Source organism: Salmo salar, chromosome ssa12 (genome assembly GCF_905237065.1).
Source record: "Salmo salar chromosome ssa12, Ssal_v3.1, whole genome shotgun sequence".
Taxonomy (NCBI): Eukaryota; Metazoa; Chordata; class Actinopteri; order Salmoniformes; family Salmonidae; genus Salmo; species Salmo salar.
In genome coordinates, this window is record NC_059453.1 from 55,228,811 (window position 1) to 55,252,380 (window position 23,570).

Sequence of the window (23,570 nt, forward strand, 5' to 3'; positions counted from 1 at the left end):
GGCGTACCGGCGACCAGATGCGCTGCGCAGAGGATGCCTGCCCTAGCACGGCACCTGCGAGGGGCTGGAATAACTCGCACCGGACTGTGCGTGCGTATGGGTGAGAGAGTGCGCTTCTCAGCGAAACATAGTGCTCTCCACCCCATACGCTCCTCCATATAACCACGGGTAGCTGGCTTCCGGCTCTTCTTACGCCTAGCCAAACTACCCGTGTGCACCCCCAAAAAATGTTCTTGGGGGTGCCTCTCGTGCATCTCCTTCAGCGCGTCCACTCTGGCCTCGTACCACCGCCTCTCTGCCTTGGCTGCCTCAATTTCCCACTGCGGGCGGCGATAATCCCCAGCCTGATGCCAGGGTCCGGCCCCGTCCAGAACTTCCTCCCAAGTCCACTTCTCCCGCCAGTCCAACTCGAACTCCGTCTGCTCCTTCCTCTGCTGCTTGGTCCTTTGGTGGTGGGTGATTCTGTCACGGTTGTCTTCGTCCTCTGATGATATAACGAAATCGTCATCGGAAAATGTGGACCAATACGCAGCAGGTACGTGTATGCTCATCTTGAGAATTTATTAACTTCAAAAAATGAACGTACAAAATCACAAAACAAAAAGAACGAACGAACAACTACAAACAGTCTGGCTAGCATAGGCTCAACACAGAACAATCACCCACAAATCACAAACACACCCTAATATATGGGACTCTCAATCAAAGGCAGATAGACAACACCTGCCTTCAACTGAGAGTCCCAACCCCAATTAACCAAACATAGACATACACTCACTAGACTCCACATATAACTACCTAGACATAAACCAAAACCCGAAAATACTAAACCAAACACCCTTTTAACAAACACACCACCCCGAACCACATAAAACAAATACCCTCTGCCACGCCCTGACCAAACTACAAAACAATTAACTTTATATACTGGCCAGGACATGACAGTACGGGAATGCGCAGATACCCGTTATGTCATGCTTATAAGGGCTTGTAAAGTGTTATAAAGCTTGTATGTATGCCAATTCTGAGCGTGACTAGAACTCTTGTGGTTCACGTGCTCATACAGCGTTCTTGTAATTATGCTTCAGTCCTCTTGTACCGTTATCAGGCCACACAAACTCACACACACAAACACATCTCCTAACGCTGTTGTTAGTTGCTAATGAAGCCCCTCTCTGTCCAGTTGAGAGATACTGGGAGATAAACAACGGCTTCTTGGACATCCTGTTTATCACTCAGTGTTCTGCTCCAGGGGTCCACGCCAGGTCAAACACCCTGTAATGCTGTTAGCTAGTGCTCCAAATTTTTGTTTCTCTTTCTCTCATCTCTGTTCTCTTTATAGCTTGTTTTCCATGATCATGTCTCTTTTCTTTCTCTTTCTCTCTGCGCGAAAACTACAAGGGGCTCTCTATTTTCCTCTAAAACCCTGATGTCGGACTCGTCTCTCTCCCTCTCTCCTCTATCCTCCTCCGGCTCTCGCCCTCCCTCATTTTAGGCTACCCCCTCCCTCTGTTCTTTTATTCCCTCTCTCTCTGTCGCTTTAAATATTTAAACAGCTCAATTAGCGTGGTACCTGATGCCAATGAGACAAGGGGCCTTTTATGTTCAACCATCTGTCTGTGTGTGTGAGTGTGTGTGTGTGTGCGCACGCACGCATGCCTTAGCTTCTTTGCTAGACTTGTACGTACTGTACAAGTAAACAAGCTTGGACACTCGGACACTAGTGGTCAGTCTCTTTGCCCCCGATGTGTTCCCTCTTCTCTATATGGAAACCCTTTACACAGAGCCCCATTGACCACCCCAATAACTTCTGGAGCCCACATTACAGACGTCAGTAGAGAAGGAATGTGATACATTGTCCCTCCACCATTAGGGAAAACCCACTGGCCTTTAGACAGACCCACAGAGAGAATACAACCAGTTGTGTGTGTGTGTGTGTGTGTGTGTGTGTTGGGCTACAGCACGTTTTTCTTTGTTTCTTTCAAGGACTCCAATATACAACTGTACATTCTTTCAACCATGAATAACAATACACACTCCTGTCAACAGTACATTGATCTCACCAAGGGAATTACATGGTCAAATGTGACACCTTGAAGCCAATAGATGTCTAGAGCTACAGTAACATAATGATAATGACCATGGATTAGAAATACAGTGCATTTGGAAAGTATTCAGACCACTTGACCTTTTCCCACATTTTGTTACGTTTAAAATGTATCAAATTGTTTGTTTTCCTTATCTACACACAATACCCCATAATGACGAAGTAAAAACAGGATTTTAGACATTTTTGCAAATTTATTACAAATAAAAAAGGTAAATATCACATTTACCTAAGTATTCAGACTCTTTACTCGGCACTTTGTTGAAGCACATTTGGCAGCGATTACAGCCTTGAGTCTTCTTGGGTATGATGCTACAAGCTTGGCACACCTGTATTTGTGGAGTTTCTCCCATTCATCTCTGCAGATTCTCTCAAGCTCTGTCAGGTTGGATGGGGAGCGTTGCTGCACAGCTATTTTCAGGTCTCTACAGAGTCCGGGCTCTGGCTGGGCCACTCAAGGACATTCAGAGACTTGTCCCGAAGTCACTCCTGCGTTGTCTTGGCTGTGTGCTTGGGGTTGTTGTCCTGTTGGAAGGTGAACCTTCACCCCAGTCTGAGGTCCTGAGCACTCTGGAGCAGGTTTTCATCAAGGATCTCTGTACTTTGCTCCGTTCATCATTCCCTCAATCCTGACTAGTCTCCCAGTCCCCACCGTGCTTCACTGTAGTGATGGTGCCAGGTTTCCTCCAGATGTGATGTTTGGCATTCAGACAAAATAGTTCAATCTTGGTTTCATCAGACGAGAGAATCTTGTTTCTCATGGTCAGAGAGTCCTTTAAGTGCGTTTTGGCAAACTCCAAGCAGGCTATCATGTGCCTTTTACTGAGGAGTGGCTTCCATCTGGCCACTCTACCATAAAGGCCTGATTGGTGGAGTAGGGCAGAGATGGTTGTCCTTCTGGAAGGTTCTGCCATCTCCACAGAGGAACTCTGGAGCTTTGTCTAGTGACCATCAGGTTCTTGGTCCTCCCTGACCAATGTTCTTCTCCCCCGATTGCTCAGTTTGGCCTGGCGGCCAATGATGGAGGCCACTGTGTTATTGGGGACCTTCGATGCTGCAGACATTCTTTTCGTAACCTTCCCCAGATCTGTGCCTCAACACAATCCTGTCTCGGAGCGCTACGGACAATTCCTTCGACCTCATTGCTTGTTTTTTGCTCTGACATGCACTGTCAACTGTGGGACCTTATATAGACAGTTGTGTGCCTTTCCAAATAATGTCCAATCAATTGAATTTACCACAGGTGGACTCAAATCAAGTTGGAGAAATATCTCAAGAATGATCAATGGAAACAGGATGCACCTGAGCTCAATTTTGAGTCTCATAGCAAAGGGTCTGACTACTCATGTAAAAACGTTTTCTGTTTGTTTGTTTATACATTGGCAAAAAATTCTAAAACCTGTTTTCACTTTGTCATTATGGGGTATTGTGTGTAGATTTATGAGGAAACTAACTACACTGCTCAAAAAATAAAGGGAACACTTAAACAACACAATGTAACTCCAAGTCAATCACACTTCTGTGAAATCAAACTGTCCACTTAGGAAGCAACATTGATTGACAATAAATTTCACATGCTGTTGTGCAAATGGAATAGACAACAGGTGGAAATTATAGGCAATTAGCAAGACACCCCCAATAAAGGAGTGGTTCTGCAGGTGGTGACCACAGACCACTTCTCAGTTCCTATGCTTCCTGGCTGATGTTTTGGTCACTTTTGAATGCTGGCGGTGCTTTCACTCTAGTGGTAGCATGAGACGGAGTCTACAACCCACACAAGTGGCTCAGGTAGTGCAGCTCATCCAGGATGGCACATCAATGCGAGCTGTGGCATGAAGGTTTGCTGTGTCTGTCAGCGTAGTGTCCAGAGCATGGAGGCGCTACCAGGAGACAGGCCAGTACATCAGGAGACGTGGAGGAGGCCGTAGGAGGGCAACAACCCAGCAGCAGGACCGCTACCTCCGCCTTTGTGCAAGGAGGAGCAGGAGGAGCACTGCCAGAGCCCTGCAAAATGACCTCCAGCAGGCCACAAATGTGCATGTGTCTGCTCAAACGGTCAGAAACAGACTCCATGAGGGTGGTATGAGGGCCTGACGTCCACAGGTGGGGGTTGTGCTTACAGCCCAACACCGTGCAGGGTGTTTGGCATTTGCCAGAGAACACCAAGATTGGCAAATTCGCCACTGGCGCCCTGTGCTCTACACAGACGAAAGCAGGTTCACACTGAGCACATGTGACAGACGTGACAGAGTCTGGAGACGCCGTGGAGAACATTCTGCTGCCTGAAACATCCTCCAGTATGACCAGTTTGGCGGTGGGTCAATCATGGTGTGGGGTGGCATTTCTTTGGGGGGCCGCGCAGCCCTCCATGTGCTCGCCAAAGGTAGCCTGACTGCCATTAGGTACCGAGATGAGATCCTCAGACCCCTTGTGAGACCATATGCTGGTGCGGTTGGCCCTGGGTTCCTCCTAATGCAAGACAATTCTAGACCTCATGTGGCTGGAGTGTGTCAGCAGTTCCTGCAAGAGGAAGGCATTGATGCTATGGACTGGCCCGCTCGTTCCCCAGACCTGAATCCAATTGAGCACATCTGGGACATCATGTCTCACTCCATCCACCAACGCCACGTTGCACCACAGACTGTCCAGGAGTTGGCGGATGCTTTAGTCCAGGTCTGGGAGGAGATCCCTCAGGAGACCATCCGCCACCTCATCAGGAGCATGCCCAGGCGTTGTAGGGAGGTCATACAGGCACGTGGAGGCCACACACACTACTGAGCCTCATTTTGACTTGTTTTAAGAACATTACATCAAAGTTGGATCAGCCTGTAGTGTGGTTTTCCACTTTAATTTTGAGTGTGACTCCAAATCCAGACCTCCATGGGTTGATAAATTGGATTTCCATTGATTATCTTTGTGTGATTTTGTTGTCAGCACATTCAACTATGTAAAGAAAAAAGTATTGAATAAGATTATTTCATTCATTCAGATCTAGGATGTGTTATTGTAGTGTTCCCTTAATTTTTTGGAGCAGTGTATTTTGAATACTTTCTGAATACACTGTATATAGCTTTCCCAGGTGCTCAAAGCTCTTTACATTACTCCCACTGACTGTGTTAATGAGTAGTGAGAACTAGCAGACAGAGATCGCTTTGGCCCTCTAGTCAGGACTGGAGCTGGATGTGTACCACTGCTGTTCATCCACTGTTGGTTGTTGACCTAGAGAGCGATAAAGACACTAGGGCACCGGGACTTGTAGAGTTAACCTTTAATAACCTTTCTGTTCTATTAGCCAGGCAAATAATACGTTTGTTCTAAATATCGCTCCCTTTATTTGGCCCCTGAACCAAACCAAACCCCGAGTAATCAGACAGGGTCAGAGTGGGAAAGCAGGGAGTATTCTTCTGCTCCAGATCATCATTCTAATCATGAGATGCTCTGATCTGTTCATCTGAACATTTGATTTATTTACTCATTACTGGAAGGAAAATAATGAGTCACCTTTGTCCACTTTCAGAGGCCTGCTATCGTTGTGTGCATGTTTGTGTGTGTGTGTGTGTGTGTGTGTGTGTGTGTGTGTGTGTGTGTGTGTGTGTGTGTGTGTGTGTGTGTGTGTGTGTGTGTGTGTGTGTGTGTGTGTGTGTGTGTGTGTGTGTGTGTGTGTGTGTGTGTGTGTGTGTGTGTGTGTGTATGTGTGTGTCTACTGACTTGTCTTTGTTGATTAAAGGGAATTGCAGTATAAATCGCCCAGGGTGAATGGACCCATACAGGGTTCAATAACCGGAAGATATCATGGGATGGGGTAATGTGTGTGTGTATGTGCATGTTTGTGATAAAGGGGTCGACCACACAGTTAATTATCACTTGGCCCCTGGCATAAAGTGAGCCCAGTTATTTTAGATCTGCCATCCTTTATACTGTCTATGCTGTATAAAACTCTGACGTGGGACTCGTCTCTCTCTCTCTGTCTCCCCCAATATATCTTCTTTCTTGGGTAAATCCTCCAACTATCTCACCCTCATAGTTAAAGAGAGACGCTAATATCATAGACGACTCCTGCTGTCTAATTTCACCGCTCTAGCAACAGCGTGAATCAGCTACTAACACAGCCTCTTAAACTGTGTTGTTGATAGACACAAACTCTTGGAGGAAGATAGACATTACAACAAGTGGTTGTGATCACAACAAACAACCAATGCATTTCTTCATCAAAACTCTTCGATGTACGCTCAAGCAGTCTCCCATAGCTCTACACTATAAGCCGCTGTCACCATTTTCTGGCGTGTGTTCTGAGTGCTTTTGTCTCTTCTTGTGTGTGTTTCTGGGCGCAGCAACAGAATCAGTCAGTCAAGAGAAAGTGTGTTTGTGTATCTGTGTCCGTGCACGTGGGTAAGTGTGTCTCTGTTTGTGCGTATCTCTAAGTATGTGTGTGTGTGTGTGGGGGGGGGGGTTGTGGTTGGAGGTGGGCTGTTGTTAGGTTAGCGACTTAGTGTGTTACTGGTGGGGTGGGGGTTATTGATTGGTTGGGTAAGGGTGTTTCGGAGCGGTTGATTGGGTGAGGATGGGCTGAGCGAGCGGTAGACAGACGTGAGGTGAGGAGGTCAAACCCAGACACCACAGGGGGATTTCTACACCCCCCCCCCGATCTTCTTCACCCGCCAATCTGATTAAACAACACACTATTGCTTTCTTTACACCCCCCTCCATGTCCCCCTCTCCTCTTGCTGCTCCTCTGTGACCCCCAGCCTACTCAAGACCCTGTTGGTGATATTTAAGATGCCCCTACAGCCTCTATGCTTAGATAACCCCCACCCCCTCACACAACAGAATACCCAAACACACACATTCTTCGCCCTAACTGCACCCTCTCCACACGCACGCACCCAGGACCCCGCACGTGTACACACACTCTCTCCTGAGAAACGCACATCACATGCTCCCTCTATCTCTGGCCTGCCTGACCCCACGTCCAGCCGTGGCAGGGTCGACCATAAGAACCACGTAATCCTCCCCAGCTGAGGGTCTACCTCGGTGGGCTACATCGCCAGCTACGCCTCAGAGCAGTACTCATGGACGAGCCTGGGTGTGTGTGTGTGTGTGTGTGTGTGTGTGTTTGTTCGTGATGTGTGTGTGTGTGTTCATGCACGATTGACTGTGTATTATATGTGCGAGTGTGTTCTGCATGTGTGTTCACGCATGGATGACGTGTGTGTTTGCGCTTTTATGTCTTCGTCTATATATGCATGTGTGTGCTTGAGCGTGCTTGTGTGTAGATGCATTTTTGTGTCTTTGACTGGTTTTGGCTGTGTGTCTGTGTGATAGTGCATGCACATGTGTGAGTTTGTGTCAATGTGTGTGCGTGTGTTTGTCTGTCTCTTTCTATGTGTGTGTGTGTGGTGTGTGAGTGTGTGTGTGTGAACGATTGTGCACGCGTGTGTTTCCGAGCAAGTGGGGGGAGGGGCTAATGAATAATTCATGAGGTGGGCAGGGAGAAGGCAAGGGGACGGCAGCAGATGGAGGATCTGTGTTTGTGAGGATGTTTGTGTGGATGTGGAACGAACCAGAGCGAGGACAGAGACAGACACAGAGAGAGAGAGAGAGAGAGAGAGAGAAAATAGAGTGTGAAAGAGAGAGGAGGCATCACTCTTTCTATAACGTTATCAAATTAACTTGCCCTGTGTTCTGTTTCTTCCTGTGTGTGTGACTGGAGGACAATCTGTCAGTCGGTTTTATTTCCTGGATCTGGATGTACCAGGGGGGACGTTTCGTGACATAACACTAAGCCCAGAGGACCAGACTAGGACTTCCTGTGATGGGGAAGCATTATTCTCTAGGGGAGCACAATTTCACCTGATCAGGAACCCTCCACTGATCGGTAATCTGTCTCTCTTCAGAGATGTGTGTGTGTGTGTGTGTGTGTGTGTGTGTGTGTGTGTGTGTGTGTGTGTGTGTGTGTGTGTGTGTGTGTGTGTGTGCTGTCTGTGCTGTCTGTGCCCGGCAGAAAGATGCTTTTGTTAGGGTGCTCCACTATGTGTGTTTCAAAGGCTGTCATAGAGATGGTAAGTGTGTGTGTGCTCTCATTTGCAGAGCTCTCATATTGCCGCTGTGTATGTGTGTGTTTGCATATGGACGTTTCATTCATATTTCCATATCGTGGTTATGCGTGTTCACTCTACCGTGCTTTGGCGGGGGAAAAAAAGGCTGTTATTTTTTTTTAACAATTTGGGATATTATCATACAATAATGTTTTCGTTCATGGTCATGAAAAATCCTTACAATCCTCTTTTGAGGAACGCTGACAACGTTTTTTGTTGTTGTTGTTGTTGTTGTCATACATGGTTCCATTTTGTCCTGTGGTGTTTGTCTTTAACGAAAGCAAGTTGTTTCATTTTTACGAACCGGAATGGAGCCTAACCAATCATCAAATCATTGAAGTAGCCCAGGTGCATGTCTAATTACTGCCTTCTCAGATTTGTCTGGTGCTCTGTTGTTAGAAGGATGTTCCGCTGTGTTCTAAGCTTTGTGAGGTAGAAAGGACATTCATTGAAAGGACATTCATTGATACCCTGATGAAGACAGCTTTGCTGTCGAAACGTTGCTTATTAGGTTATTACATTTTTGCATCTGAGCTCTTAGAGTGTGCGGCTTTCCCTTATTTTCTAGTTTTCTACTCCGCTAGCCAGCACCTCGCCTTCATAGGTGTGCGATTCTTTTTTCTAGAAAGGACATTCACCCATGACCCATGCGCTATTTAAAATGAAGAATAACAGTGTGTGCCGTGTCAATACTGCCGCACGCACTGATCGGTCTGTCTGACACGGTTTGATTGCTGTTATCGATCATGTCTTTGGGACCACAGGCTACATGCTGCCTCGATCAACCATATCAGTCTAGTGTATATGTCGCTGCTGCCCGTTACCCGTCATACTCTGTCTCTCTAACAACGGTCATTCATACTTTGTCTGTCTGTACTGAGTGATTGTGTGTTGCCTGGTCTGGCGTGTCTGTGTGACAGGAGGTTGGTGGCACCTCAATTGGGGAGGACGGGCTCATAGTAATGGCTGGAACAGAGTACATGGAATGGTTAAATGGAATGGTATCGAACTGATCAAATACATGGTTTCCGTGTTTGATGCCATTCCATTCACTTTGTTCCAGCCATTATTATGAGCCGTCCTCCCCTCAGCAGCCCCCTGTGATCGGTGTGCACTGTCTATGGCTACTCCATCTGCCTCTGTTAGAAACCTGGTGATGCCATTGTCATACCACTCCCCTGCATGTGTGTGCACATGAGTGTGTGTTTCTGTGTGTGTGTGTGTGTGTGTGTGTGTGTGTGTGTGTGTGTGTGTGTGTGTGTGTGTGTGTTACAGTAATCTGCCTATGGCTTCTTGTCTCTCCCAGTGTGTTTGGTAATATGGTGATGCTGCTGTCTTGGTGTGTGTGTGTGTTCTGTGATGTCAGCGGTGTCCCAGCTTTGAGCTGTTGTCAGACAGATGAGAGTTCTTTGCGTCAGAACTCTCCTTAGCTGACCGTTAGTCAGACACACATTGGAAGAGACAAGAATCCATCAGCAAGTTAACACACACCAGAAAACAGACACACACGGAAACAGACACACGGAAACAGACACACGGAAACAGACACACGGAAACAGACACACGGAAACAGACACACGGAAACAGACGCACGGAAACAGACACACGGAAACAGACACACGGAAACAGACACACGGAAACAGACGCACGGAAACAGACGCACGGAAACAGACGCACGGAAACAGACACACGGAAACAGACACACACACACACACACACACACACACACACACACACACACACACACACATGAAAACAAACACACACACGAAAACAGACACACACACACGAAAACAGACACACACACACACAAAAACAGACACACACACAAAAACAGACACACACACACTTGTGCATAATCAAGCAGACATACCTACATACACATTTGTGTGCTCACATTTGTATGCATATACTAATGGCCATACTTGTCTGTCCATCAAACTCAATAATGACGTTACTCCAAGGTAGGGTGGACGTTGCACATGGAGTGCTGATACCTCCACCACAATCATGAACAAACGCTGGCAACTGACAATTTCAATCCGGCTTTGGAATCATTCACAATCACAGGGTTCCCTGTCCTATGTTTTCCAATTCATCAAGTAACACGCAAAAACAAGAGCATGGCTGGGTCAGGTTTAGGACTGACATGGTAGAGGGTTGTGTGTGCACTGCACAATGGGGTAGTGTGTGTGTCTCTCTGCCTGTCCGTGTGTGAGTGTGTGTGCTTGTGTAAGTGAGCGTTATTGTGTTACAGTGGGGTTCTTAGACACTGTGTGTGTGTGGAGGGTTATTGCGTACATTGGGAGTAGCGGGTCAGCCTATGGTACACAGTGTGAAAGTGAGGGAGAGAGAGAGTGGAGAGAGAGAGGGGAGAGAAAGAGAGGGGGGAGAGAGAAGGGGGGAGAGAGAGTGGAGAGAGAGACAGACGGGGAGAGGGAGGGGAGAGAAAGAGAGAGGAGAGAGAGTAGAGAGAGAGACAGACGGGGAGAGGGAGGGGAGAGAAAGAGAGAGGAGAGAGAGTAGAGAGAGAGACAGACGGGGAGAGGGAGGGGAGAGAAAGAGAGAGGAGAGAGAGTAGAGAGAGAGACAGACGGGGAGAGAAAGAGACAGGAGAGAGTGGAGGGAGAGAGAGTGGAGAGAGAGAGAGTGGAGAGAGAGAGATGGGGAGAGGGAGGGGAGAGAGGGGGAGAGAGAGAGGGGGAGAGAGAGAGAGAGGGGGAGAGAGAGAGAGAGGGGGAGAGAGAGAAAGAGAGGGGAGAGAGAGAAAGAGAGGGGAGAGAGAGAGGGGTGAGAGAGAGTGGAGAGAGAGAGGGGGAGAGAGGGGGAGATAAAGAGAGGGGAGAGAAAGAGACAGAGAGCCTCATCCTTTGTTCCTAGGCAGTAGGAGGAAGAGGTTAATGTAGCCAGCGAGAGAGAGAGATAGAGAGAGGAGGGGAGAGGCCTAATGGATCCAGACGGCCTTTCACTGTTAATATTTGGACTGGAGCCTTCAAATCAACCTCACCCCCCCCTTTCTCTGCTCACCCTTCTCTCCATTCCTCCATCCCCCCCATCTCAACTACCCTTGGGGGCAGATGCAAACATATTCTCACTATAGGACTGGCCATTTTTCTCTTCAATAGACAGGGGAAAGAGACCGTAGATGTCAGTCCAGTATGCATAGTGTCTGAGGTATACTGGGACTCACCATTTGTCACAGTGATATGGTGTATTGCAGGGCCACAGAATATTGTAGGCATGTTTTGTTCATGTGTTTATATGTCTGTGTGAGAGTTCACGTCTTTCTCTCTCTCTCTCTCTCTCTCTCTCTCTCTCTCTCTCTCAATTGCCTCCTCTAACCCTTTATTTTATCACCCTCGCCACATATCCCTCTCCTTGTTTTGTTTACCCCCTCTCCTCATCCCTCCCTCCCCTCTCCATCCCTGCCATTCTAACCCCAGTTTTTTACATAACAGATTTTTGCCGCTGACAACGCTCGTCTTCTGTCATAAAAAGTTAAGCTTTTCACCGCGTGTGTTTGTGTCACAACACCCGCTAAGCGTTTCCGTCCCATCACGCTGGTCGCTTTGTGTGTGTGTGTGTGTGTGTGTGTTGTCTGATAAACCCATCAGCAGAATAAAAAAAAAACATATGCAACAAAAAGGCCAGTCAGAGGAAAAGCCAGCGAGAGAGAGCTTTAACTGACCGCCAGCTTCTGAGTTGCAGTGAATGTTCCTTAGTGAATGTTCCTTAGGGAATGTTCCTTAGTGAATGTTCTAGAGAACTGTTGTGTGTGTCACCGGGGAACACAGGAAGGTAACTCTCATTACCTGGCAACCCCCTGGTACAGCCAGGTAACCAACAGTAACAGAAAAGATGAAAGGAGGAATTGAGGAGGAGAGGATAGGAGAAGGGGATGAATGAGGAGAACAGGAAGTCAGTCTTCTGTTCCCATGGGATGCATCTGTTGTGCCTGTGAGCCAAGTGCTTAACCTACATTACTCAGTCTGTGTGTGTGTGTGTGTTGTCCATATGTTGTGTATGTTTGTGTTATTTATACTCAAAGCCCCCTGGTGTACGGCTGCTACTGTAAGACGCACTATCAAACATTTACACTCCATAGCGTAGTCTACTGTAACACACCTGCTAAAAGCCCCAGGCAGCATGGTGATAACCTACATAGCTTCACTGACTGTCCAGATGTGTGTGTGTGTGTGTGTGTGTTTGTGTGTTTGTGTGTTTTTGTGTGTGTGTGTGTGTGTGTGTGTGTGTGTGTGTGTGTGTGTGTGTGTGTGTGTTTGTCGTGGATTGTAATCTCTACTGTAAGGCTCTCTCCCTCTTTCTCTCTGTCACTCTCTCTTTCTCTGTCTCTCTCTCCCCCCTCTCGCTCTCTGTCTCTCTCTCTATTCCTGTCTCTCTCTGTCTCTCTCTCTCTTTCTCTTTCTGGCACAAAGAGAGAGATTGTTATGTTTTAAGGTTAATAAAATGATGTATACTGTGGGGTTCGTTAAGGTTACACTTCTGCCTGCCTGCCTGCCTGCCTGCCTGCCTGCCTGCCTGCCTGCCTGTCTGTCTGTCTGTCTGTCTGTCTGTCTGTCTGTCTGTCTGTCTGTCTGTCTGTCTGTCTGTCTGTCTGTCTGTCTGTCTGTCTGTCTGTCTGTCTGTCTGTCTGTCTGTGTGTGTGTGCTAACTTGTCATGACACAAATACTGCTTTGCTAAATATCACAATATACCAACACCCCTCCCCTCCACACGCCTCTCCCTCTCTTCTGTTCATTTCTCATCCCCTCTCCCTCTCTTCTGTTCATTTCTCATCCCCTCTCCCTCTCTTCTGTTCATTTCTCATCCCCTCTCCCTCTCTTCTGTTCATTTCTCATCCCCTCTCCCTCTCTTCTCCACCAAACGTCTGAGGCTGAGACAGGACGCTTTATGAGTTTACTGTTGAGGTAAAGAAAATACTGTAGATTGGTCTCCGAGACTGATGCTACTAGAGTACTCCTATGGTACTAATCTTAATTATGCTAATGACTGTGACATGGTGACCATAATGAAGGCTTTTCGTAGCGGTCGCCTGTTAATGTCTTTGTCTGAGAGGAACCACAGCCAACGTTTAGCTTCTCTGTCTGTTAGGACGGAGGGAGACTTAAGTCTTAAGATGATATTGAAGTCAAACAGACTGTTAGCGTTAAGAAAGAGCAGCTCATCAGAATGCGCATATATTATTCCCAGCCGTCCCCCTGACTAACTGTAGCAGCCCCCTCCTCCCGGCATCAGGAGACACGCACACACGCGCACGCACACACACACACACACACACACACACACACACACACACACACACACACACACACACACACACACACACACACACACACACACCGTACTGCCAGGATTCGGCTGGGTCTCTGGAGCTGTGGACCTGGCAGGGTCGAATGAGCCTGCGGATAATGAATAACTTTGGGAGTAATGCTGATGTCTGTAGCAGTTGGAGTAAAGGAAATATAGCCTACCATTGTCTGTGAGAAATTCTCTTTTTGAATACAAAGTAAATGTTTTAAAATAAGTAAAAGGTTTTTTAGTGCATTTTGATAGTATTTAGACCCATTGACTTTTTCCACATTTTGTTACGTTACAGCCTTGTTCTGAAATTGATTAAATTGTTTTTTCCTCATCAATCTACACACAGTACCCCATGATGACAAAGCAAAAACAGATTTTTAGAAATTTTTGCAAATGTATAATACATTTAAAATATCACATTTACATAAGTATTCAGACCCTTTACTCAGTACTTTGTCGAAGCACCTTTGGCAGCAATTACAGCTCTGAGTCTTCTTGCATATGAGGCTACAAGCCTGGCACACCTGTTTTCGGAACTTCTCCCATTCTTCTCTGCAGATCCTCTCAAGCTCTGTCAAGTTGGATGGGGAGCGTTGCTGAACAGCTATTTTCAGGTCTCTCCAGAGATGTTAGATCGGGATCAAGTCCGGGCTCTGGTTGGGCCACTCAAGGACATTCAGAGACTTGTCCTGTAGCCACTCCTGCGTTGTCTTGACTGTGTGCTTGGGGTCATTGTCCTGTTGGAAGGTGAACCTTCACTCCAGTCTGAGGTCCTGAGCACTCTGAAGCAGGCTTTCATGAAAGAGCTCGCTGTACATTGCTCCGTTCATCTTTCCCTCGATCCTGACTAGTCTCCCAGTCCTTGCCTCTGAAAAACATCCCCACAGCATGATGCTGCCATCATCATGCTTCAACTAAGGGATGGTACCAGGTTTCTTCCAGACTTAATGCTTGGCTGTCAGGCCAAAGAGTTCAATCTTGGTTTCATCAGATGAGAGACTCTTGTTTCTCATGGTCTGAGAGTCCTTTAAGTGCCTTTTGCCAAACTCCAAGCGGGTCTGAATACTTTCCGAATGCACTGTATGTACACAGATACTGTAGTATTTTAGCATTTGACATTTGGTCTTGACTCAACCCTGCGTTAGATGGTGTGAATTTCCATTAAAAGGCTACAGTCAGAATGTCTGGTAACCAGTTTACATGACATCTTCCCTGCGGTTATGCTACAGCAGATTGAGTTACTTCATAAACTGTGTTATATTTCCACAACAGTTTATCCAAAGGCAATAACGCTTCAGACACATACATTCTAATGTATATTGGTGAAATCTGTCCAAGACGAATTACCGTTCGGGGACAATAAAGTTTATTTGATGTTATCTTATTTAATATGTCCCAGTGTACTTTTCCCTTTCGCTCAATGACACAGTCAGTGGCTTCAGGCTTGGACTCAGGATTTGATTGGCTTTGGTGTCAGTCATCTGTTGTCTGGTCTGCAGAAAAGCAGCGTCAACAGAAGTAATCACATTTACCCCAGCCAGTCCTCCCTCCTCAGCTAGAACAAAAGCCTGCTCATAGACAGTGCTTTAGTGGCAGACTCAGAGTACGTGTCCCAAATGGCACCCTATTCCCTACATAGTGCACTACTTTTGACCAGAGCCCAATGGCAACCTATTCCCTATATAGTGCACTACTTTCATAAGTAGCCCATAGGTCTCTGGTCAAAAGTACTGTGTTATATAGAGAATAGGGTAGGGGGACGCATGCTCAGACTTACTCTCTATTGTGTTCTCTATACAGGGCTCTCCTAGTACATCAACACTCAGAGTCTAACAGAACACTCAGTGAACGGAACTGATTACAATTACTGGAATTGGTGGCTCCATAAATACATAAGTACTTCCTGGTCTCTTAATGACATCATCACTACCTCATCCCACTTTATCTTATTCGACTTTACTGGCTGGTTGTGTGTGTGTGTGCTGATGATGGTGTGCTGTGAGTGAAAGGCAGTGTGCGGAATAGAGTTGGATAGAGGGCTCTTCTTTGCCATAACGCATTGCTTCTGTGACACCATGGGCAGCATTGTGGCACATGAGCCGTCTATCTAGTAGAGGAGAGATGTGCCTAGTGGCCTTAATTATCTCCGGGGGAGGAGTGGTGAGTGTGCCTTGGGGTTTGGTGAGGGGAGAATAAGGGGGTAGGAGGAGGTTCTGGTGCTTGTTGTTATTCCGCTGATAGATTTCTGAGCCTTTAATTAATGGATTTGTCAGCAGCTTCAAAACCGCTCACCCTATTTTTAACCACACACACATGGACACTCACACAGGCACCTACACACAGGCACTCACACACACGCACGCACGCACGCACACACACACACACACACACACACACACACACACACACACACACACACACACACACACACACACACACACACACACACACACAGACACACACACATATACACACACACACACGCATACATACATACATACATCCACACACACACGCATACATACACACACACACACACACACACACACACACACACACACACACACACACACACACACACACACACACACACACACACACACACACACACACACACACACAGGAGGCTACTGAGGGGAGGACGGCTCATAATAATGGCTGGAACGGAGCGAATGGAATGGCATCAAAACGCACGGAAACCATGTGTTTGATGTATTTGATACCCTTCACTGATTCCACTCCAGCCGTTACCACAAGCCCGTCCTTTAAGGTGCCACCAACCTCCTGTGATGGACACACGTACACACGCTCACTCTTTTTGTTTCGCACAGACCACGCACACACATGCACTCTAAATCACACCTTTTAACCACTTCAGAACCATCGCAGATGAACATAATCACATGCACACACACACACACACACACACACACACACACACACACACACACACACACACACACACACACACACTGCTGTCAGTCATTTTAGCACTGTAGTCCCTGGGGGTTCTAATCACACCTCCCTCTATCACTTCTCTCTCTCCTCTCTAATCCCGGTCTGTTATCACAGAGAGAGGAGGGGAAGAGAGAGAGAGAGCCCTGGAGAGAGGGAAAAACAGACAGTAAATCTGACTTGGAAATAGATAAACAACAGAGAAAGAGACAGAGGAAGAGGAGAAGAAATGGAGGGTACATTTGGGAAGGAGATGGAGCGGGAGTGGGGGATGAGTCTGTCTACAGTATGTGTCTGTCCCAAGAGGATGTAACGTAGGACAACTCAACAACCACCATGCTCTCACCAGAATTAACCAAATTACATCTGAAAAACGGCATTTTGTAGAAGGATGAGATGGAGAGAGAGGGAGAAGGAGAGAGAGAGAAAGAGATGGAGAGAGGGAGGAGGTCCCAGGAGGAGGTAAAACTGCAGAACTCACCAGCCACTCCAGAATGGCTTTAATCACCACGGTAACCCCAGGCAGATGGGCCCACACTGGTAAATTAGGCCTCACAGCCATGCCCACACACATACATGCACACACATGCGCATGCATACACACACACACACACACACACACACACACACACACACACACACACACACACACACACACACACACACACACACAGACACACACACACACACACTGGTCTCGCTTTGTGTGTTACATACTCTAGGGTCCCTCTAAGTGTGTGTGTTTCATACTCTATGGTCCCTCTATGTGTGTGTGTTACGTACTCTATGGTCCCTCTAAGTGTGTGTGTTTCATACTCTATGGTCCCTTTATGTGTGTGTGTTACGTACTCTATGGTCCCTCTAAGTGTGTGTGTTTCATACTCTATGGTCCCTTTATGTGTGTGTGTTACGTACTCTATGGTCCCTCTAAGTGTGTGTGTTACATACTCTATGGTCCCTCTAAGTATGTGTGTTACATACTCTATGGTCCCTCTAAGTGTGTGTGTTACATACTCTATGGTCCCTCTAAGTATGTGTGTTACATACTCTATGGTCCCTCTAAGTGTGTGTGTGTTACATACTCTATGGTCCCTCTCAGTGTGTGTGTGTTACATACTCTGTGGTCCCTCTAAGTGTGTGTTTTACATACTCTATGATCCCATCAAATGGAGCAGAGCCTCAGAGGGAGGTTCATTACTGATTCATGACTGGCCTATTCTGTGTGGCCATAGCCTAAAGTATCATTCTCATCCCAAACAATAACTGTAAGACAAAGGACATAGACATCAGTCAGTTAGCTTAGAGCAGCTGCTGGATATACAACTACAGTATAAGTGTGTTCATTAAGAAAGAAAAACTCTGCACTTTGCATGACATGGCCCTGTGTGTAGATATTCATTCATTATGCGTGACCAACACACTGAAGAGCATGGCTGACTGTAAATCTGTAGATTACGTTTATCAGTGTTGTTTTCTCTGCCTGGTTTTAGTCAGTAAAATGCTGTATATTGACTGTTTCGGGCAGGGGATTTTGTCTGTCTGAGAGATAAAGGAAATGTTTTGCTAGATGTTGGATCTTTCCTCAGTCGTAACCCCGGCAACCAGACATGACTGGAGGCAATCTTTGTTTTGTGTACCTTGTCTCTGAGTCAAGGGCAGGTGAGGTTCTCTCTGTACCACGCGCACGCACGTACACACACATACACAAACGAGCGTACGTACGTACGCCCGCCCGCACATACACACACACACACACACACACACACACACACACACACACGTACGTGACTGAGATGCAGGGGTTTGATAATGGGGAACACACCTCCAGCAGCACACTCCCGCTGGGGTTAGCCTCCCCTTGGTGGGTTTGTTGCTAAGGAGCCTTGGCGACCAGGTCTCTCTCTATTGGATGAAGTGGGACTGGGGGTGAGGAAGGGGGAGGAGAGGGGAGGAGGAAGTGAGACCCAGATGTGATAATGAGCTGGTGTGCTGTTTTTCCATTTCTGCTAGGGAGAGATGGAGCGAGTTGGGATAAGCGAGAGAGGGGGGATAAATGAGAGTATGGTGGGGAAGTGGGTGAAGAGAAAGATGGAGAGACAGGGAGAAGGTGGAAAGGAGGGAGATGTGGAAAGAAGGAGTGCGTAAGGAATAGAACGAAAGAGAGACTGAGGGACAGGGTGAGCAGAGAGCAGAGATAAAGAGGAGAGGTTAAAGTAGAGAGTGAGAGGCAGAAAAGGGAGAGGTTATTTAAAGAGAGACTGAGGGACAGGGTGAGCAGAGAGGAGAGATAAAGAGGAGAGGATAAAGTAGAGAGTGAGAGGCAGAGGCAGAAAAGGGAGAGGTTATTTAAAGAGAGCGAGGGAGACAGAGTCAGACAGGGGCCAGACAAACCCCTCAAATTTATTTGGTTTCCAGAATCGAGCCATGCCTTTGTTTTTCAGCTAGCCCTTTTGAACACGCGCGCACACACACACTTCAGCTCTAATCATCTGTGTTTACATAGCAGAGATCCATAACCTTCAACCCTCTGTTGCTTGGTCAGTATAGAGCTGTGGACCTCCTCTCTTGTAGACTTTACTAAACCAGTCTCTACCTCACTCAGTAGTATGGGTCTTCCAGAGCTGGTTTCTCTGAAAGCGGAAGTGCCTCCCATAGCAAAGATGGAAGTCTCAATCTCATGGTCTTGGTGTGTGTGCATGTCTTGAGACTACAGATGTGGTCTGGGTGGTCTCGAGGGCTTCGGTCTAGGTTCTTAAACTGGTATTGTCTGGGTCTCGAGGGCTTCGGTCTAGGTTCTTAAACTGGTATTGTCTGGGTCTCGAGGGCTTCGGTCTAGGTTCTTAAACAGGTATTGTCTGGGTCTCGAGGGCTTCGGTCTAGGTTCTTAAACTGGTATTGTCTGGGTCTCGAGAGCTTCGGTCTCGGTTCTTAAACTGGTATTGTCTGGGTCTCGAGAGCTTCGGTCTCGGTTCTTAAACTGGTATTGTCTGGGTCTCGAGGGCTTCGGTCTAGGTTCTTAAACTGGTATTGTCTGGGTCTCGAGGGCTTCGGTCTAGGTTCTTAAACTGGTATTGTCTGGGTTGTGTTTTGGTTCTGGGTCTCTGATTTTCTGGTCTTGACTCCATCTCTGTTTCTATTGTGTCTGACAGGTTTATGAATAGTGTTTTCATGTAGAGGGATGACATCTCACCATGACTGAAGTGTTAGAAAGGAGCACCCAGGGCCACTCTCTCTCTCGATTTCTCTTTCTCTCTATTTCTCTCAGGTTTCATCCTAGTGATGCCCAGGCTTGTCTGCCAGTTTATAATGGGTTGAATAAAGGGGCATCATGTCCTTTGTGTAAGTGGCTGCTTATGTCTTCATTTGCATGCAAGGTTGTCCTCTCGAGTGAATATGTGCTTGCGTGACTTTGTGAATTTCTTGTCCTTTGTCTTTGTGTCTGTTATGTATGCATAATTGCTTCATAACACACATGCGCTTCATGCTAAAGGTGAGAGGGGTCTGGGTTAGGGGGGCGATAGAAGGGTGGAGGGGAGTCTTTAATATTTTAGAGATTGGAGATGTTTGTCAAGTCATGTAGCAGAAGTAGACAGAACAACTGTCTGTCACTTAGCATATCCCTTAAAGTGTGTGTGTGTGTGTGTGTGTGTGTGTGTGTGTGTGTGTGTTAGCTTCCCAGGTCAAGTGAGTCAAGTCGAGTCAAATATCTTCACGCCAAGTGATCATTTTACTTTAAGTTAGCTTGTCTGTTATTCTATGCCATTACATAATGCTAGCCGCCAGGCCACTGTCAGTTGTCAGTTATACCCATGGTTATCACGTTAGTTAGTTATTTGTCAGTGGTTATACAGTTATTTGTCAGTCATACCAGTGGTTCTGAGGCTTTCAGTCATGACCCAGTAGATGAAGAATACTGTATATCTAAGCCACTACACAGGAGAACTCTGCCACTACACACCAGTGCATCCAGCGTACCGAGATACCATTTGGGAAACAGTGATTTGCTCGGGGAGCAGTTTTTTCTCTACGTCAATGTCTTTATGCATAAGATTTCGATTTAGCCTCACGTGTCTCCAAGTTCAAATTCAGAGTAACTCAAGAGTGTTAAAGTGCGTGTAAGTATTACCCTAGTTTTCTTAACCTAGTTGTGATTACTGTTAAAAGCCGTGAGTTAATAAATCATGGGCCTGTGACTTTACACGAGCTATTCACGAGTGCAGAAGGACAATGCGGGTAAAAAGGCCCCTGTTCATTCATCATTCATTCATATGTTCATTCATTCATTTCAATGTATGCTAGTAGAGCATTCGTTAGGCTGCTGTGTGTGTGTGTGTGTGTGTGTGTGTGTGTGTGTGTGTGTGTGTGTGTGTGTGTGTGTGTGTGTGTGTGTGTGTGTGTGTGTGTGTGTGTGTGTGTGTGTGTGTGAACACTCCGACCCAGATCTTACACACGCCTGGAGGAGAGACCTCATGGTTCCTTCTTTAGACTACATCTCCGCATCTGGTGGAATCATGGAGCCTAGTCACTCACCTCTCTGTCTTTCTGTCCTCCGTCTCTCTCTCTCTCCCTCCCTCCGTCTCTCTCTCTCTTCCTCCATTGCTTTCTCTCGCTCTACCCCTCTCTCTCTCTCTCTCTCTCTCTCTCTCTCTGTCTCATTTTCTCTGCCCGCCCAGCTTCCCCTATCTGTGGCTGTCTCTATCTCCACTTATCCTACTTTCTTTCTAGCCCTCTCCCTCACTCTCTCTCCTTCTTCCCTCCACATTTGTGTGATGGGCAGAAGTTGACAGGGCGAAGCAAAGAGATGGGAGTTCTTCTATGCTGTCTCTGCCAACCGTGTTACAGTGATGTAGATCACATTTCAGAGACCAAATCCTCCTCTTTCCAAGGTTTGTATTACACATCCTTCACTGAACCCAGACTTGTGTATTTTCCCAAAGACACACATGATATCTGGTCCAGCCCTTCTGATTAAGGCACCATGCTGTTGCAGCTTGGTTCGGCTGCCAGGTTGAAATAGATTTAACGCCCGTGTGTGTGTTACTGTGTGTGTGTCGCCGCAGGCGGCCCAGTCATCATTTATTAACGAGGCTCATAAAGCCCGGGCAGTTGGACACAGGAAGTGCTTTAGCTTGCATCACTCCAGGAACCCTGTGATTGATTTATCTGGGATGGAGCGACTTGATGCTTCCTCATGTCCCCCTCAGGGCTGGAGAGAGAGAGAGAGACACACACACACACACACACACAGATATACAGACACATACTGTCCACGCACACACAAACACACATCATTTTGTCCTTCCTCCTATCTCCATCTGTCTGTTCCTCCTCCTGAATTTTCTCTGTTCCTTACATTGGCATCACATATTAGTCATTAACCAGAAACTTACAATGAATGTACACTTTGTTGTTGTTGCGGTAAACCATCCTTTCCTGTCTTACGTTTTCTGTCTCTCTCTCTTCCTCTCATCATCTCTCTCGTCTCCTCCTTTTCCTCTTTCCTCTCTCCCCCCTGTCCTCATCCTCGACATGTCCCTTCTCTCTCCTTTCCTCCCTCCCCTCCCCCTATCCCCTCCCCTCTTCTTCTCTCCCCTCATCCTCTCCTCCATTAAAACTAGGTCATTCTGCAACAAAGTACCAGCGCTCCTGCCAAGCATGACATCCACACACCCTGTGCTTGGCAACCGCTTGTTTATCCTCCCCTTCCTTCATCTTCTCTGTCGTCCATCCCCTCCATCTTACCTTCCCTCGGGTCACTACTGCTCAGTTTGCAGTCGGACTTGGTGCTGTGCTCTTTGGTAGCTGGATCTTGCTGTAGCCAAGGAGAGCAAGATACTAGAGACGCGCGCATAGAAACACATACAGGTATAAACGCATGCTGCCCTATAGGCTCCGCTTAAAACCATCACTATGGTAACAGGAGTATGATGTCATTGAGGTAGAATGTTTGATGCCTGACTCATTACTGTGTGACCTCTGACTTGTGGCTCAGCTTTCACGGCCACACCTTCCCTGCAAGTGTGTGTGTGTGTGTGTGTTTATTGGAGGGGATGTGTCTGCGCTGTCCAAAGACCACTGGTAATGGACAGGGTCAAAGGTTAGGCCAGGAGGCCAATAGCGAGGGATGAGAGAGCACACTCAAACACGTCCTCTCACCCACTCTCCCTACACTGGAAAAGGGTATGGGTGTTGGATAGTGAGAGACACAAACATAAGGGAATAGCAGGTGATAGACTGGACCGCCATCTCCTTGTCTATCACACACACACACACACACACACACACACACACACACACACACACACACACACACACACACACACACACACACACACACACACACACACACACACACACACACACACACACACACACAGAGAGACAGACACTACTCAGCCAAGGTGTTTGGGTGGTCGTGGCTATAGGGTTTGTGTCTAGGTTTTTCGACAACAGTAGCGGTCCCGTCTCCACACAGACTCCACACAGTGTGTGTTGCTCATGCTTAACTGGCTGCGAGTGTTTTTTCATGTCCCTGTAACTCTTGGTAGGAGTCCCTGGTGGATGGTAAATGTGAATACATGGAGGACAATAAACATGTATTCCCCTCTGTCTGTGTCTAACTGCCCCACTCCATTCTCTTCATGGCATGGCCCTATGGTGCCTGACTAACACACACACACACACACACACACCATTACGGGGGTTCCTTTGCAGGCTTTGCTGGTTGACCCCTGGGGTGTGATTTAATACAGCACAGCCTAGTGATTACAGACTTCTGAGTAAGCTCCTGGTTCAATCTATCATCTTAGACTGTGTGTCACACTTCCCTACACGGTGTTAGTTTGACTTATTAAGCTTCATAATTGCACATTAAAAGTTCACTGAAGATGACTGTGGTTGATTCGTTGTTTTTAGTTTTTATTACGGGTTAATTAGGAAAATCCTTTTTTTTTACCGTGATCACGGCGAAAGGAATTGGTTTTCTGGTTAAAACACTATGGAGACTAAGCTCTGGTGCATAATCATTTAAAAATCAGATTTTCCCATTGATGCCCTTCAATATAAATGGTCATGGTTTTGCTCTCTGGTC

General features: G+C 46.9%; 1 protein-coding gene across 22 annotated transcripts in view; it reads left to right on the forward strand.

The window, feature by feature from the left end:
* The window catches only part of nfasca (neurofascin homolog (chicken) a), a 152,075-nt gene that overhangs the window by 51,117 nt on the left and 77,388 nt on the right, over positions 1–23,570 (forward strand). For 5 of the 22 annotated variants that reach the window (XM_014131782.2, XM_014131793.2, XM_014131788.2 and 2 more), the window contains exon 1: positions 7,631–7,982. The exons of 3 other annotated variants lie outside the window; for them this stretch is intronic. The gene's annotated coding sequence lies outside the window, so the exon portion shown is untranslated. Of the gene's footprint in view, positions 1–7,629; positions 7,983–8,142; positions 8,167–23,570 lie in introns of those variants that run through there. 14 more of the 22 variants (XR_006758023.1, XR_006758024.1, XM_014131791.2 and 11 more) reach the window with 5 other exon arrangements.